The sequence below is a fragment of the Mesocricetus auratus genome, unplaced genomic scaffold, assembly GCF_017639785.1.
Source record: "Mesocricetus auratus isolate SY011 unplaced genomic scaffold, BCM_Maur_2.0 Super-Scaffold_100006, whole genome shotgun sequence".
NCBI classification, from domain to species: Eukaryota; Metazoa; Chordata; class Mammalia; order Rodentia; family Cricetidae; genus Mesocricetus; species Mesocricetus auratus.
In genome coordinates, this window is record NW_024429190.1 from 19,815,806 (window position 1) to 19,831,269 (window position 15,464).

At 38.6% G+C, this 15,464-nt stretch overlaps 1 long non-coding RNA gene across 1 annotated transcript; it reads left to right on the plus strand.

Annotated features, from left to right (window-relative positions):
- Window positions 1-215: 215 nt before the first annotated feature.
- LOC110340668 lies at window positions 216-5,389 on the plus strand. The gene is made up of 3 exons (XR_002382474.2): window positions 216-394; window positions 1,071-1,173; window positions 1,621-5,389. It is a non-coding gene; the product is annotated as an uncharacterized LOC110340668 (long non-coding RNA).
- Window positions 5,390-15,464: the final 10,075 nt, after the last annotated feature.

Sequence of the window (15,464 nt, forward strand, 5' to 3'; positions counted from 1 at the left end):
AAGTCTATTATTTTTAAGCCAGGAAGTGTGGTGAGGTACTTTCAAGCTTGAGGAAGTTCTAAGGTGGGAGGAACACAGGAACATTACAAAGAAGTTCTTTTGTGGGAACAGTTGGGGAGCTGCCAATTTTCTGGTCAGAAGGAATTAGCCTTTATTTAGTGAAGGAAGTGAGGTTTTCCATCACAAAAGCCAAAGGAGATCTGGCTCCTCAGGTTTGCGTCCTAACATAACTTCTCTTTCACTCAAATGCAGCTAGCATGAGGCCTAATCATGAAGACCCTCCTCATCAAGGAAAAAAGTGGTTTGTGTCATAGGCAGAGATGGTACAGGGCATGAACACTAACCTGATATATTAAGTACTGCTTTATTTCATATCCTGGACTAGTGTATACAGGTAAGTTCTTACTCCTTTCCCTTTCTGCCTCTGTGTTTCCCAGGATTCACTACAGTTAGGCCATGTGACAGGGTTTTGACCAATGGAATGTCTGAAGGGGACTAACTCAATGTCTGAAAACCTTCTCAATGCCAGCACCTGTCTGTATCCACTGGGGTGTAGCAGGAAGCAAGCTCAAGAAAAATACCTGCTCCTGTGAAGTTTGTGTATCCAGACATTTCAGAAAGAAAATGTGGAAGTGTCGAGACAACTGTTTATAAAGTTTGGGCACACTTTAGAGTGTGGAAATCATCTAAAGCATAACGTCCATGCATAGTGACATGGCATCATTTGGCTTTGCAGTTTCTCCCAAAGGAGACCTGTGGTTTGACCTTTGTCCCCAGGTTAATGCTAATGACAGATGAGGAAGGGGAAATTTTATATGAGGTGGATCCTGTTGCAATATCTTTCGGTGGCTGGGGATTTTCCTCTGAAGGGGCCTGTGGGAAGTGGTTCTTTTCTCTTGTTCTCGTAACACCTCCTTACTCTGTCACATGCTCTCTAACATAACCCAGTGCTTTTCCACAGGCCCAAAGGCATCAGGACCAGCCAGAGGCTGACTAGAATTCTCCAAAATGTTAACCTAAATACAAATCTTTTCTCTTTACAAATTGTTTATCTCTGATATTTATTATAGGGGAAGAAATATAATCTATGCATGAATTCTTCCTGAGATTTGGGCCTCATGCAAACGACCAGCAAAGCTGCAGGAGGAGCACTTCTTCATCTTCCCATGGAGTGTAAGGATGCTATTAGTGAAATTTTAGCACTTAATTGCCCTCCTGTGTTTCAGTCTCACTGTGATCCAATTCCTTTTTACTGCCATGCCTTCCTTTGGAATGTGAACATTGATCTATTTCCTATCTTATCATCATATCTTGGAAATAAGCAATTCAAGGCTTCAGTGGTGGGACTGGTACACCAAACCAGACACAAACCTTCAACCTATAATTTGTTCTGCATGCCCGATGTTTTGGGGTAATTGTAGTGCAGAATATTTGAGAGAGGTCAACCAATGTCTGTTTTAGCTTGAGAACCATGCCGAAAGAGTAAGGTTGACACTGTCTGGAGGGTCAGGAACCAGAGGCTGGATAGCTCAGAGATCTAGGACAGAGCTAAACATGACCAGCAAAAAGGAAAAAAAAGTCAATGAAATGATTCCTAATGATGTTCTTTTCTACTCGTAGATCAAGGAGGCTTCCTCCAGAAACTGATGAAAGCAGATGCAAAGAACAACAGCCAAACATAAGGAGGAGCTCCAGGAACCTGAGAAAGAGGGGGAGGAAGGACTGTGGGAAACTGAGAGGTCAAGGACACCAGAAGCAGGACTCAAAGGGGCTCAAAGAGAACTGAAGTGACAATCACAGAGCCTGTACAGGTCTGACCTAGGCCCTATACATATACGTCATGGTTGTGTGGTTTGGTATCATGGGAGTCTTTTAACAGTGGGAGTTGGGGATGTCTCTGGCTCTTTTGCCCCTCTTGGGACTCTTTTCCTCCTACTGGGTTGTTTCATCCAGCCTTGATGTGAAGGTTTGTCCCTAATTATACTTTAACTTTTTATGCAGTGGTCGATTGATATCCCTAGGAATTCTGCTATTTTCTGAAAGGAAACAGAGGAGGGGTGGATCTAGGGGAAAAGGGAGGTAAGCTCTTTGAAGGGGAGTACATATAGAATGTAATATGTGAGAGAGGATTAAATAAAAGAAAGACAAAATAAGCAGCTCTCTTTTGCTTTTATAGCCAATTACATTTGAGGCTGATGAGTCTCGGAGACTTTATATTTGGATTTAAGAGGAGCACTAGAGTACTCATTATTTAGTGACCCTGTGGATGGACTGAATACATTTTGCATAAAGAGAAGGATAGAACAAATTCTTTTCTACAAATTCTACAAATTCTACAGTTTGGCCTTCGAATGTCTACCCAAAGTCCACACATCACAGGTTTGGTCTCTATCTTAGGGAGCTGAGACGTGAGGTAATGAGAAAAATGAAGCAGTAACCTGTAAGAGATCTCAAAGTCATGGCCTTGGAATAAAAGAGGCTGGTCCTTCCTCTTCCTCAGTCTGTTTTTCCTGGCTGTAGAAGTTCTCTTCTGCCATGACTTCTTGCTATGAGGTACTGCCTTACAAAAGGCTCAAAGCAATGGAACAGCTCGTCATGGCCTGAAATGTGAGCCCAAATAGACATTTCTCCTTATAAGGTGATTATCTTAGGTGAGAAAAGTAGGTCAGTGCTTAAGGGCACTTGCTGCTCTTGCACATGGCATTTGTTTAGTTCCTAGCATTCACATCAGGGGCTCATACTCTCCTGTACCTGCCGTTCCAGAGGATGCTACAGTCTCATCTGGTCTCCACAGGCCCTGCACAAATGCTCATAAAGACACACACAAACACACACACACACATACACACACAATTCAAAAGAAGTGATTATGTCCATAACCAATATAATCACAGAAAATGACCAAATTTCTCAAGCATTTCAGGTTTTGGATTTGTATAAAATGCAAAGATATCTGCTAGGCCAAAAAGTGAATAGGTAACACCTAGAAGTAGCTGGAGAATAGTTTTTGAAGAATTGTCCATGAAGGCCTAGAGAAAATGAAATCTGAGTAAAGAGGAGCTTGAGTTACTAGAAACAATGAGATATACAAGAAAAGAGCAACACATGGTGTTCAGGGAGCACCAGATTAGTATGGTGGAGAAGGGAGACTGTCTCAGTGGGATCATTTGAGAGGTAACAGGAATTGGGTCAACTGAGACTGTCAGGCTGTTATTTTGCAGGATGAGGGGAGCTAGTATCGAGCAGTGAGGTGCTCCCATTACTGCTAGATTGATAATCCCTTGAAAGGGACTTGGGCTCCTTCAGAAGATTAGGAAGACAGCCATAGCAGCTGCTGCAGGGGTTCAGTTAAGAAATAGGTCGACTTTGGGCAGGTGGTAGAGCACCAGTGAGAAATGTACTGAGAGTATGGATATCTACTCAGTGTGTAAGCAAAAGCTTTGCTATGGATAGTCAACTTTCTGGGAGCAGGCATGGACCTGGAGGCCTCTGAGTTGAGAAAGTGAATAGGAGATGCTTCAGAGTTACAGAGACTTAAAGTTTGAAATGTTTGAATTCCCAAATGGATTGGGCATGTGTAGCACATATATGGAGGAGAGATGCCAATTAAGTTTACACAGTGAAGTCACAGGCAATGTGTGCAGTCCTGGGGATAATGGGGTCACCTTGCTTATCTTTCTGCAGACATAGTGTTTGAACAGCAAGTGCAGTGACTGGGAGGAAGCAAGTTCACCTGGAGGACAGAGGGTTTATCAACCCAGAATGTCCTGGGGCAGCTTCCTATTGGGGAAATTTATGGGACTTCTAACCAGGTCCCAAAGAATTTAAAAGAAAGAGGAACAAGAAAAGAAAGACACTCTTTAGGGGGTTTTTACTAATTAAAAAATAAAAGGAGGGATAAATTATTTACTAGATGACTGGATAACCACAGGCTCCCTGAAGAGTGACTCACAAGGATGTTGGAAGGCACACCTTCTTGATAACCGGGTGAATGATGGCAGGCATGAACCCTCTGATGATTCATCCACTTACACTAATCTTGGGTGGGAACCCTGGAGCTGCCCTGATGACAGACTCAGTTCTAAGGCAACTTCAATAAAATTAAGCAGGTGCCTTTTATTTGTTGAAAACTGTCCCATACTTGAAATAATCACACACAGCTCAATAAAAAGCATGCATAGATCAGGTGATGAGTGAATTCAAGAAAGTGCTGGAATGTGTAGACAGGAATGCTAAAGCTTAGGGAAAATCAGAGTGCACTGATTTGCAATTTTGAACTTGACTTAGTAATCTTGAGAAAAGAGATCTCAATTGCTTCAAACTTTCAACTCGCTGGAAATATGGACTGCAGTGTAGGTATGCCCAATGCCAATAAAATGCTTTTAAGTAGGATTATTTTTGTAAACAACTGTGTACATGAAGCAAATTGTATCATTTCTCTAGTTGTAGTTGAATGAACTCAATTTCCCAATCATGTCCTGAGGGACCACCTTTAAGGAATAGGCTAAGTGGCACAGCACCCAGCTTGACTGACTGACTTCCACCCACAGCATGGGGTCTCAATAAAACTCACCTAGTAGAGCTCATTCCATATGGAGAGATACCTTGCCCAGCCTAGACACAAGGGCATGGGGGTGGGGAGGTATCATGACCCTGCCTCAACTAGACGAAGGGACAGACAGAGTAGACTTCCTAGAGGAGGCCTTATGGTCTCTGTGGAACAGATGGGAGTTGGGGGAAAGTGGGAGGAGTGGGAAGAAAGGAGAGAGGGGGAACAGGGATTGGAATGTAAAAAATAGATTAATAATAATAATAATAATAAAGAACCATCTAGCGGCATGTAATGAAGACTTCATGCAGGAAGTAGTGTTGGGATTAAATCAAGCTTGAGGAATGAAACCACATTGGGAGGTATTAGAAGTTTGCCGAACTTTAGTCATATTAATTATAGTGCTTTGATGACTTAACTGTAGTAATCTATGAATGCTTTGATTATCGGATGTTTGTAATTAATGTTATGCTCTATTCTTTTACATTGACTACAGCAGTTCTTGTTTTATTAAAATATAATTAATAAAATTGTATCCTCTAATGTATTTTAGTGTGTCAACAAGGCAGAGTCAGTGTAATGTGGTTTTAGAACAAGTTTTCCTATTGAAAAGAAGGCTCATACCTGTTATGTAAGTACTCCAATAAAACACACACACACCACACACACACACACACACACCCACCACTAACTGCCTATTTGAATGATAACTTCATAATAACTTAGAAAGATGTCAAGTTATTTTACAAAATGGCTGCCTTTGTTTTGCCACCAGAAGTGTGTGGGTGTGGGGGGTGGTTGGGCTTCTGTTGTCAATTTTTTATCTGTACTTGCAGTCTTCTGGGCTTGTTTCTTTTCTTGATTAAACCTATCAGTTGCTTGGAAATTGAATTTTTTTGTTTTTATTTGTATCTTTAATTAGTTAGGAAATTAAGAATCTTTTTGTCTGCCTATTAGCTCTTTGTATATATTTTTTGGAGAGAAGCATATTTAAATCCTTTCATATATTTGAATTAATTTATCTTTTTATTGTTGAGGTTCTTCATATAGTCTACATTAAAAGTTCATTTTCATATATACTGTTTGATTAATATTTTCTCATTCTGGGTGTTGTTTATTCCCCTCCCAGATGAGCTTGTCACATACAAGTTTTACTCTTATACCAACTTCTCTTCTCTCTTTTTCTCTCACTCTCTCACAATTTTCCCCTCCCCCCATACGGCCTTGTATGTGTGAATTGGTATTATATTATTTATAAGAAGTATAGTCACATATAATATCAAGAAGATTCGATTTAAAGCTGCTTTTATGATAATTTTATAATATTTGTTCTTCCATTAAGATTTATAATACATTTTGAGTTACTTTTTGTACAAAGGGAAGTAGGGTGCTGATTTCATTCTATTCTGTCTTCTAGCATGATTTGTTAAAAATTTCACCATTGAATTTTAATGGCACACTTTTTAAAAAATAAATTGAGCATAAATATAAGGATTTATTTCTTGCCTCTGAATTCCATTCTATTTCCTTAAATGTTTACCTTAGTGCAAGCAATATACTGTTTTGCTTACTTTCATTTGGTATGAGGTTTTAAATATATATGAATGTCAAACTTTCCAATTTGATCTTTTATTTTTTATGACTAAAGATAGTGTTTGTGGTCTCATATAAACTTTAGAATGATCTAACAATTCAGGGAAAAACAGAAAGATATCTGACAGTTTAATTAAAAGTATAGTAAATAGGATGACCAATTAGAGAATGTTGCAATGTCAACCATGTTTAGTTTCTACCCACAGCAAGGGAGATATTTACTTTTAATCTCTATTGAGATGATATTTTGGGACCTTATGTTTGTGCCTGAATCCTCTGTGTGTGTGTGTGTGTGTGTGTGTGTGTGTGTTTGTCTATTCATTTGTGTGTGCATGTGTGTATATATATGTGTGTACAGAAAGTGTTTCCTTTTTTTCTGTATGTTAAATACCAGGGTACAGTCTCTTGCCATTGTTTTTCAAGTTCTGTCAACCTGGTTTTTTGAAATGCCTGTTTCTATTTCCTTAAAACTAGCATCATAGGTGTGCTGTTGCATTAAGCTTCTTGTACACGGTTTCTGGTATTCAAACTTGGAACCCCATCCTTGCAAGATAAATAGTTGAGCTATCCCTGCAGCCCTGGACTTGAGTTTTTAAGGACATTATTTTTTATTTTGCAGAAAACTAAATTATTTTCTTTTTTATTTGCATTCTTTTTTATTATTTATTATTTATTTTAATTTTAAATAGCTTGTTTTACATGTCAATCCCAGTTCCCTCTCCCTCCCCTCCTCCGGCACCCCCCATCATCCCCCCCCATCCTCCCACCCTATTGCCAATTCCTTCCACATAGGGGATATCTAGAGTCTATCATTTCATTCAGGGTAGGGTCCAGGCACTTTCCTAAGAGTCCAAGCAGAGAGAGCAACCCTCTATGTGTTGTGGACACACGATGTCTGTTAGTATTCCAGGGATAAACACTGATCCACTGCTCTGGGCCCCATAGGTAGCCCAGGTCTCCTCATTGACTCTCACATTCAGAGGGTCTGGATGGGTCCCATGCTGGCCTCCCAGCTGTCGTTCTGGGGTCCAAGAGCTCTCCCCTGTTCGGATCAGCTGTCTCTGCTGGTTTTGCCAGCCCATTCTTTGCTAATTTGCTCTTCGCTCCTCTCTCTCTGTCTCTGGGTTCCTTGGGTTCTGTTCAGTATTTAACTGTGGGTGTTTGCCTCTGCTTCCATCAGTCACTGTATGAAGGCTCCAGAATGGTTAAAGACATCAAGTTCACTATCAGGAATAGGCATTCGAGGTGGTCTCTACACTATTGCTTAGATGACACCAACTGAATTATTTTCTTAATTTTACTTTTGGAATGGTCATTATTAATGTATTGTATATGATTAACATTTCTACACTGTATCTAGCAACTATGATGAACTACTATATTATTTCTAATTATGTTTTAGTGGTTTTTTAAGCAATTTCTCAATGCAAGATTGTGCAAATAAAGATAGCTTTATAATTTCCTTCCTGATGTGATCGACTTGTTTCATTTATTTGATTAATTGCTTTGTTTATAAACTCCAGAACAATGTTGAATACAGCAGATAGAAATGGATGTACATTTCTGGATCTTGGTCCCAGTCTTAAAGGGAAGGTTTTCATAAGACCAGTGTGAGCTCAAGCCAGACAAAAATCTCAGCATGAACAGGAAAAGTGGGCACACAGTTTCGTCCCCAGCTGAGGTGCCATTCATGAAAGATAGAAGATGGGAGAGAGTCAGTTTTCTTCAAGGGTTTGACTCCTACTTGATCAATTAAGTTCCAAGGAAAAGTCCCACATCTCACATGGGCAGTACATGGACAGTACAAATTTGACTTTATGGGCTCAAAAAGAAAGAGGATGCAAAATTGGGTCGACAGGTCAGGGGATGAATCTGGAAGGGATTGGGAAGGAGAGTGAGTATATGAAGATACAATGTACAGAATTTTCAAGGAAGTAATAAAAATTCAAAAAAGCAGAGGGGGCTAAGTGTTTCTCAAGAAGGACAGTGTTAAACTTGAATGTCTTTCAGCAATTTGGGAAAAATCCTTTTTGTGCCTAACATATCATGTTTATCATGAAAAGCATGGGAAATTTTCAGTATTATTATACATATTGAAATGACTGTATTTCTCTCTGTGTTTTATTATATACCTGATGTTTTTTTTCTTTTACTTTGCTTTCTTTCTGTCTTTCTGTTTTATTTTTGTTTTTTCTTTTAGCTCTCTAATCAAACACACACCACTGGGATCAGTACAAGGCATGGGTAACTTTTTAAAAATGCTACTTGATTTGTTGTATAGAATATTGCTGAATATCTTTCTGTCCATGTCTACAGGTATAATTCTGTTTTCCTGTGATGCTGTTACCTGTTTTGGTACTAGGGTTATATTGACTTCATGAAATCAACAACAAGCTCACTTTTCTTCTATTTAGTGGAAGTTTGTGAACAAATGTTTAAAATTTCTAAAATGTTAAATGAAAGTAAAATGATTTCAAATGGGACTAAGGCCTCCTTTAAGGGAAAAATCATAATATTACTAATTTAATCTGTCTCTGTGTCCTATCAGCCCTCTTTCTTTATCACTATTTGCAGTGATCTGTATCTCACAATGTATAGTTGTTTCTTTCATCTAAATTAGCAAATTAGTTTATACAAATTTTTATGTTCCTGTGATATTTTTATTAAGTCTGTGTAATAATGTTTTTGTTTGTCCCTGAAGTCAATTATTTCTCCTATGCTATAAAATTTCAGTTTAGTTCTCAACTTTGATTAAATATCTTGATTGGATGTTTCCTCATTCACACTGTGTTGTTTGGATAAGTTAAACAATTTTCAAATGTTTTAAAATAATAAAGTACTTAAGATATTCCTTTGCTGGGGAGATAGCTCGTATTCTTTAACTTTTCTGTTCCTTCCATGGGTTCTGACAAATAACTGAGAATCCTATAAAAGCCATGAATTTTATCCCCAGAGAAAGATCTAATTGCAAAAGCTAATTTTCATAAAAGTTCAAGGAAGTTCATTAGCCTTACTGAATTTTAGGAAAATTAGATTAAGAATTCTTTCAGATACTGGCATCTCATGTTACTAGAGGGCTTATAAAAGAAGAGTGGGGTCTGTAGATAGTCATAAATCCCAACTGTCTTGTACTAGATTTCATGAGGCAAAATGGAAATCAGAGTCTCTGTCTGACATCATCAATAAGCAAGATGTCTTCAAGTCTTTTGTAATCACTAGTAGTGTAACAATTGTTTGCAGTAAAGGCTTTCTTAACACACTAATGGCTGAGATATATCCTGTCCTTTGCATTTTCTAGGATCAGTGGTTTCAAGAAAATCTGTGATTCCCAGTGTAGACTAGATAAAGTCTCCAATGTTTGTCTTTTTCTTTTTCATTTTATTTATTTATTTAAAATTAGAAAAAAGCTTGCTTCACAAGTCAATCCCTGCTCCCTCTCCCACCCCTCCTCTCCAGCCTCCCACCAGCCCCCTAACCCACACCCCATTTCTCCTCCAGCTCCCCAAGGATGGGGAGGCCCTCTATGGGGGAACCCAAAATCTGTCATATCACCTTGGGCAGGGCTAGGCCCTCCTCTATATGTCCTGGCTGAGAGAGCATCCCTCCAAGTGGAATGGGCTTCCCAAGTCCATTTGTACACCTGGGAAGAATAATGATCTACTACCTGGGGACCCATAGATTGGAGGCTTCCTCAATGACACCCACGAAAGCACTCTTATTTACATAACAATCTCCCCATTCTCTTGCCCTCCAGTCCTCCCATGCTCCCCTTTGACCTCGGCCTCCCCAACCCACCCCCACCCACTCACCAAGGATAGTAAGGTCAGTCAAGCTCTTCTCAGTAAGCACTGTGAATACACCTGATACTTTCTTTAGATGTTGTGCACACTAATTTTGTTGTTAGCTCAACACAAAGTATGGTCTTCTAGGAAGAGGGAACTTTAGTTGAGAAGAAAAAAAACTTTATTAACCTCTATTAGACTGGTCCATAGGCAAGTATTTGGGCCTTTTCTTGTTTAATGATTGATGTGAGAGGGCCCAGCCAAATATGGTTGGTTATACCTTAGGCATAAGGTATAAGAAAGGCAGCTGAACATAAGGGGCAAATCGGTAGGCAGCATTCCTCGATAGCTTGTGCTTTGGTTTTAGCTCCAGGCTCTGCCTTTATTCCTTGCCCTAACTTCCTTTTATCATAGACTAACTGAGACACATAAACTAACTGAACCCTTTCATCCCCAAGTTGCTTTTGATCATGCAAGTTATCATACAAATAGAAAGCAAATGAGGACAGATATCCAAAACTGTGTTCTAGTCTTTTTTTTTATAAAATGACCTAGTGCTTGAATACACCATATGTGCCCTTTTCTTCATATTTTAAATTGTCTCTGGATTACCTGTAACACCTACACTAATATAGTTAATATGTCACACTACTTAGGAAATATGAGTTTTCATATAGTTTATATTGATATTTTCAATCTATAATTGATCAAATCCATAGATGCAGAAGCTATCAATATGGAGGTCAATAAAATATCAAAAGTGCAAACAGAGCCTTTCAAAGAGAGAATATTGTGGAAAGAGGAAAAGCAACTCTGACCTCTCAGTCCCCAAGCAATTGACCCTGAATGGAAAGGTTGCTAATGAGTTATGTTGACAGACAGGGATGGGTCAGTTTTGTCAAGGGCAATGTTCAGTGTAAGTTAAACCATGAGCTCATACATGCTCATTTTATTTTTTGGAAACACAGTGGTGTGCTAAGCTGAAGCTCTTTGCTGTTTGGCCTTTAAGTCAGTTTTCTTGCCTCTGTTCTAGATTGTTTCTCAAAAAGAATCATTGAAGCTATCTAGATACCACAAGACACAGGAAACCAAGATGCCTGGCAGATTTTCTGAGGAGCTGAACATTTGTACTTTAAGATCCCAGAAGACTATCATACTTGAGATTCATTATTTATTCCCTACTTAACATTTTCTGCCAACTTCAGGCATCTATTCCTTTGGTTGACAGTGCTTTTTTTGTAACTATGGAAACAAAAAATAAAAAAGTGGATATTCTGCTACTTTTAGATGAGAAAAGGTCAAATGCTGTCTGGACTAGAGGAGTTGGACCCAGCAGAGCACAAGGAACAACCTAAAAGTTATCTAATTGCTCATTTCCTCTAATTAACTAATAGCAACTCCTTGCCAGATTTTCTTCATATTATGAAAATGTATGATAGTAATGATGTTGTGTATTGCTTTAGTAAATATTGTTTTTAAATTCATAATTTATTGCTTTAGTCCCATTGTTTTGTGTTCCATCAGTTTTATTGTTATATTCATATTTTTGTATTTGTGACATACTGAGATATGTGAGTGTTTTAACATTTCTTCTATTTTATCACATTATAGGCATCCATTTGGTATTTTGCCAAATGTTGTATATCATATGGCTCTCTATACTGATTCAGCCAATGATTATATCATTGTTTTAAGTAGGCTTAGTATTGTCTCATGTGACTCCTTGTTTCTCTTTTCATTATTTGTGCCCCCAGTGATGGAGATTGTTCATACTAATTTAATGATTCAGATTTTATTTCTAACTTATTGATCTTAGAAGCAAACCTTAGCAAGTCTTTTTATACTTGTCCTTTTATGCACATGAGAAATTTATTTCAAGAGTGTGTAAAAAATAGTGGAAAAAGGATGGGAGATACCAGAAAAGAGGGAGCCAGTATAAGTTCAAGGAGAGATCTGGAACTAGTGAGATCTTCACAGATCTACAAGAATGACACCAACTGGCATTAAGGCTAACTTAAATGCCCTCCCATGATAATGAGAATGATGACTACCTTATATGCCATCGTAGAACTCTCATCCAATGGCTGATGGAGGCAGAGGCAGACACCCACAGCTGTGAACCGAATTGAACACCTAGAACCCAGTTGCAAAGAAGAGTGATGACCAAAGGAATCAAGATTGGGCTGGCGTAACCCACAGAGGCAGCTGACCTAAACAAGGGGGAACACATGGACCCCGGACTGATGACTGAGGGGCCAGCATGGGACTGATCCAGACACCCTCCCACTGAACCTGGGTGACAAAGAGGAGGCCTTGGAAATCTGTGGGACCTGGGAGAGTGGAGCAGTATTTATTCCTGGCATACAGAAGAACTCTGGGAACCCAAACCACGTGGAGGGATGCTCTCTCAGCCTGGACACATGAGGAAGAACCTGGGCCCTCCCCAGGATGATGTAACAGACCCCTGAAAATCCCTCATGGAGGCCTTTGTCCTCCCTGGGAAGCAGAGGGGGGGGGCGTGGAGTGGGGATGATGGGTTGGGAGGATTGGGGGATGGGGGAGGAGGGGAGGGAGAGGGAACTGAAAGTGACATGTGAAAAAGTTAAATAAAAAATATACGGACAAAATAAAGCACAAAAAAAAGAAATAAAAAATGGAAATTAGCAAGTGTATTGAAGTTATACAAAGGAAGAGAGAAACAGAATCAGTAGAACACACACACACAAACACCGGGGGGGGGGGAGAGAGACAGAGAGAGAGAGAGACAGAGACAGAGACACATACACACACACACACACACACACACACACAGAGACAGAGATAGAGAGACAGGGATGAGAAAGATGATTAGTTACCTTTCTCATTGTTCTGAATCCTGGCAAGAAACAACTTAAAGGAGGAAAGGGTTACTTTGGCTTAAAGTCTTGGAGGACATATTTCATCAAAACAGTTGTGTCAAGTGGGGATCTACTATTCAAGCACATGAGACTATAGGAGGCTTTCCACATTCAAGCCACATAACAAAAGTATATAGAAAAATATCTGCCAGAGATTCTGTCTCAGGTCATCATGGAGAGACTACTATAACCAAGATATGTGTGATGGGTACACAGAAAAATCTCATGGTGTAGTGACAGTCAAAAATTGAACACATGAGAATAAACATTGTGTGAGTCTTAGAACAGGTATGAAGGTCCAGGAGTCAGTGTCAACATTGTGAATCCCACTTTAAACTGGAAGGACTTGGAGGCAACAATATTGATGCCTGACGGCAGGAGAAGATGGATTTCCAAGTTCAAGAAGGAAGTCTATGGAGGAAAATCTTTACATGGCTATTGTTTCAAATGCTATGCTCTTTTGGAAAATTTCTTGAAGACATAGTAGAGAATAATCTTTAGACAACTATAGGGGTACCCATAGTCTATTCAAGTGGACAAAGTTATCTACCATGGTGAAAGTTGCATATTATTTTTTAATTTGCGAAATATTTCTAAAATGTTCTAAAATATTCATACCCATTTTCTCTAAACAGAAATTAGCAAGAGTATTGGAGTTATCAAAGGAAGAGAGAAACACACACACACAAAGAGAGATAGACAGACAGACACAGAGAGAGAGAGAGAGAGAGAGAGAGAGAGTACTTATAATCCAGACTGCATGTCAAATAGTCTTCCCTAAGACACATACACATGAATATTGGATGTTATTAGTTTATTGCTTCATCCAATAATAAAATATATGTGAGAGCATCTTACTGAAGTCCATAAATGTATTCAGTTGTCATTTTCCATGTTAAAAAAGGAAAAAAGTAGTTATATTTATGTGCTCTAACTAAATTAGAAAGTAGTACTCATATGTAGCAACAGAAAAATAGCAATGCGATGTGTGAGCTTGAGGATCTAAAGTTCTGAGTTAATCACAGACTATAAATATGGGCAGAATTCCATGTATAAATTAAAATAAAATGAATGTAATTGAAAACATAATTTTGATGCATACATGTGCCTAGGGCCAGCCAGGTTTGTTGGCACAGTACTAGAAAAGGATAATTGATGTTCTAATCATTGTGTGGTCTGGCAGCTGTCAATCAAGGGAACTGCTGAATCCAACTATTATTTAAAGGAGGAAGCTCACTGAGAGGAGTTAGAGATCATTTGAATGATTAGTTAGGATTATGTTGGGTGAGAAGTCTGAGCAAACCACTCAGGTGACAAGATGGTTAATAAGTACTAAAATGACAATGTAACAATGACATACAATATAAATGATATCTTATGGTGTCACATTCAGTGAAAAGAATAAACAACGGAAGTTGTTTAATGAACACAGAGCTGAGAACAAATACATGATAGAGTGATCATTCTTGCTATTGTTATCAAACTCTTCAACTCTTTTTATGGTTTCCTTCATTTTGGGAAGTTGACTAGCAGATTGTGTGGCTTTATAAGCATGAGTGATTCAATAAACAATTAAGAATAGGATTTAGCCACAGTAACAAGGTGGATTTCAAAGTTAAGAAAGGTTAAGCACAGTCTTGAATAGCGGAAACTGCAGGCTGAACATCACACAAACAGAGATTGATGGCAGTTCCTGACTGTGTGTTCCTTGAGCAAGACAGTATTATGACACATCCTGGATTGATGATCTCATACCACCTGCTGTGATCTTACTCAATGCAACACATGAATAATTTAGGAGACAGGTTTTGTTCCTTCTTAGAGAAGCACAAAGCTGCTAGCAGCTCTCTTCCAAGTATATACAAAGAACCTGATAGAAAATTATACAATAAAGTTTTGGCTTAATTTCTTTCTTTTCATGGCCTTTATATATTTTAAGGGAGAAGAGGTTCTGTATGTTTCTAAGAAGCTTAAATAGATAGACTCAATTGCCTTCTTGCTTTTGATTATCATGGCCTTGAATACACAGCTATCACTTGAGCTATTTACATAAAAATAAGAAATGTTATTTCATAATCCCAAACCAGATGAAAGATTCCAAATAAGAAAGAACCTTGTAAGTATTATTGAATGGATGCCCTATATCCTCTAAACACTGTAATAACTATTTTCCCTTAAAGAATGTCATTCTAATATTCACAGCAATGCCATAAAAACAAGAAAATTATCATGATAAGCAGAACTGTCTGATCTCAAAACCCATCAAAGGTTTCTAAGTGTAGCAACAATGTCCTTGGTAATGATGAGTGTAATGTAGAATCATATCACATGTCATTACCCTATTTCTTGCCAAAAGTGTTCAGTAATCCTTTCTGGAAAGTTCATTGTTGTGGAATATTATTTTAAGGTGTGTTACATTTACTATGCATTGGTAGTGCACATTTTTAATTGTAGCAGTCAGGAGACAGAAGCATGAAGATATCTGTGAGTCTGAGGCAAGCCTGATCTACAGAACAAGTTACAGGACAGGATCCAAGGATCCAAGCTACATAGAAAAATCCTGTCTCAATGCCTCCCCCCAAAAATATGTTATATTTGTAAAAATGCTGTGGAACATTTGTTTAATGATGCAAACATGTGTTG